Source organism: Salvelinus sp. IW2-2015, linkage group LG11, assembly GCF_002910315.2.
Source record: "Salvelinus sp. IW2-2015 linkage group LG11, ASM291031v2, whole genome shotgun sequence".
NCBI classification, from domain to species: domain Eukaryota; kingdom Metazoa; phylum Chordata; class Actinopteri; order Salmoniformes; family Salmonidae; genus Salvelinus; species Salvelinus sp. IW2-2015.
Window position 1 is genome coordinate 5850169 of NC_036851.1, and position 2953 is coordinate 5853121.

Sequence of the window (2953 nt, forward strand, 5' to 3'; positions counted from 1 at the left end):
CCATATATGCTGAGCAGTTGTTGGCTGCTTTTCCTTCACTCTGCGGTCCAACTCATCCCAAACCATCTCGGGTTGATGTCGGGTGATTGTGGAGGTCAGGTCATCTGATACAGCACTTTCCTTCTTGGTCAAATAGGCCTTACACAGCTTGGTGTGTTTTGMGTCATTGTCCTGTAAGAAAACAAATGATAGTCCCYCTAAGTGCAAACCAGATGGGATGGCMTATTGRTGCAGAATGCTGTGGTAGRCATAATGGTTAAGTGTGTCTTGAATTCTAAATAAATCACAAACAGTGTCACCAGCAAAGCACCCAAACACCATCACACCTCCGCCTCCATGCTTCACGGTGAGAACCACACATGCAGAGATCATCCGTTCACCTGCTCTGCGTCTCACAAAGACACGGCGGTTGGAACCAAAAATCTCAAATTTTGACTCATCAGACCAAAGAACAGATTTCCACTGGTCTAATGTCCATTGTTCGTGTTTTTTGGCCCAAGAAAGTCTCTTCTTATTGGTGTCSTTTAGTAGTGGTTTCTTTGCAGAAATTCGACAATGAAGGCCTGATTCACGCAGTCTCCTCTGAACAGTTGATGTTGAGATGTGTCTGTTACTTGAACTCTGTGAAGCATTTATTTGGGCTGCAATCTGAGGTGCAGTTAACTCTAATGAACGTTCCTCTGCAGCAGAGGTAACTCTGGGTCTTCCTTTCCTGTGACGGTCCTCATGAGAGCCAGTTTAATCATAGCGCTTGATGGCTTTTGCGACTGCACTTTAAGAAACTTTCAAAGTTCTCGAAATGTTCTGAATTGACTGACCTTCATGTGTTAAAGTAATGATGGACTGCCATTTCTCTGATTATTTGAGCTGTTCTTGCCATAATATGGACTTGGTCTTTTCCCAAATAGGGCTATCTTCTGTATACTACCCCTACCTTGTCACAACACAACTGATTGGRTCAAACGCATTAAAAAGGGAATAAATTCCACAAATTAACTTTTAAAAAAGCACACATGTTTTTGGCATCATGAGATGGCATCATGAGGGAGGACAATTATGTGGATATATTGAAGCAACATCTCAAGACATCAGTCAGGAAGTTAAAGCTTGGTCGCAAATGGGTCTTCCAATGTACAATGACAACATACTTCATAAAGTTGTGGAAAATGGTCTTAAGGCACAACAAGTTCAAGGGTATCGGAGTGGCATCACAAAACCTGACCTCAAACCTATAGAACATTTGTGGCAGAAACTGAAAAAGCGTGTGTTTGACACAGAGGCCTACGGAACCTGACTCAGTTACACCAGCCTCGTCAGGAGGAATAGGCCAAAAAGTTCAGCCCAAACTTATTGTGGACAGCTGTGGTGTGCAAGGCTACCCAAAACGATTGACACAAGTTAAACAATTTAAAGGCAATTTAAAGGCAATGGTACCAAATACTGTAAACTTGTGATGAAAGAAATAAAAAATGTGATGAAAGAAATAAAAGCTGAAATAAATCATTCTCTCTGCTATTATTCTGACATTTCACGTTCTTAAAATAAAGTGGTGATTCTAACTGACCAAAGACAGGGAATTTTTACTAMGATTAAATGTATTTGGCTAAGGTGCATGTAAAGTTCCGACTTCAACTATATGTATATATATATGTATATATGCATATATTGTTGTCAGGTGCTGTCTAAATGGTGTCTCTATACATGGTATTACAATAGTGTTCAATAGTGTTTTGAGACATGTCCCATTTCATTGCATGTTTTCAAGACATGGCACAAAATGGCATGGGGTGTCTTGAGGCACGTCTCCAAAACAGCAATGTCTGAAGACGTCTTGAGATGTCTTGAGAAACAGGTGATGGCTGGGTATGTATTCCCTAATGGGGATTTTAGAAAACAGTAGTTAATAAAATCTAACACTGTCACATCAAACTCTGAAATGACAGCAGGGGAAAGATCAAATTCATATTGTTCAACATTGTTGCCAAAGGTCTGAGTGGCAAACAGCAAGGTTCGTAAAAACCTGTGCTGTTGCAAACTAAATGGGAGCTAGAAGCAAGAGGAAATAGTGTTTAATAAAAGCATACACAAGCATACACATTAAAAAAAAGTATTTAACTGCCATTTCGATTCAAACACCAATTGCCATTCCAGCATGATTACACAAAGTTGATTATTTTATTCAAATTTAAATCAAATCAAATCAAATTGTATTTGTCACATGCACCGAATACAACAGGTGTAGACCTTACCATGAAATGCTTAATTACAAGCCTTTAACCAACAATGCAGTTCAAGAAAAATAGTTAKGAAAATAGAGACAATTTTTTGGGCCTTCCTCTGACACCGCCTGGTATATAGGTCCTGGATGGCAGGAAGCTTGGCCGCAGTGATGTACTGGGCCTTACGCACTACCCTCTATAGTGCCTTATGGTCAGATGCCGAGCAGTTGCCATACCAGGTGTTTTTTCTTCTCTGCAGTTTAGCCAGGCACATTAGCAGGACAGTAACATGGTGTATTCTGTCATGATGTATCAGCTGACAGAAACACGCCAACGCAGGGATTTCTAGTGGCGTGCACCTGATTTATGATAATGCGCTAGCACGGAGGACGTTTTATCCATAGTTTCAGCGTTTAGCTTCCGTGTTTTAAAAAGCGTTCGAAAATGAGGTGGATAAAAGGCTTCTAGAACTTAGAACCCTTTAGGAACCTTTTTTTCTAAGAGCGTATGTGACAAGACCTAGATGTAGTGTTATGAGTCTGGGTATGAGTCCTTTCCTTCTTTTTGGCTGTGCCATTGGCAGTAATGTGTTTCATCAGCTGTAGATGGCGATGTTTCATTTCAGATGATGTTCCTCTACCCACTCAGCACTCAGAACAGCCACACCTGAACTTGCCAAAAACATACATGGCAACGGATGAGTGTAGAAAACATTTTCCTTAGTTCCCACTTCA

At 40.6% G+C, this 2953-nt stretch overlaps 1 long non-coding RNA gene across 1 annotated transcript in view; it reads left to right on the plus strand.

The window, feature by feature from the left end:
- The first annotated feature begins 37 nt into the window (after positions 1 to 37).
- The window catches only part of LOC139028355 (uncharacterized), a 53377-nt gene continuing 50461 nt past the window's right edge, over positions 38 to 2953 (plus strand). Inside the window, exon 1 of the long non-coding RNA XR_011480543.1 lies at positions 38 to 77. This is a non-coding gene — a long non-coding RNA (uncharacterized lncRNA). The remainder of the gene's footprint in view (positions 78 to 2953) is intronic.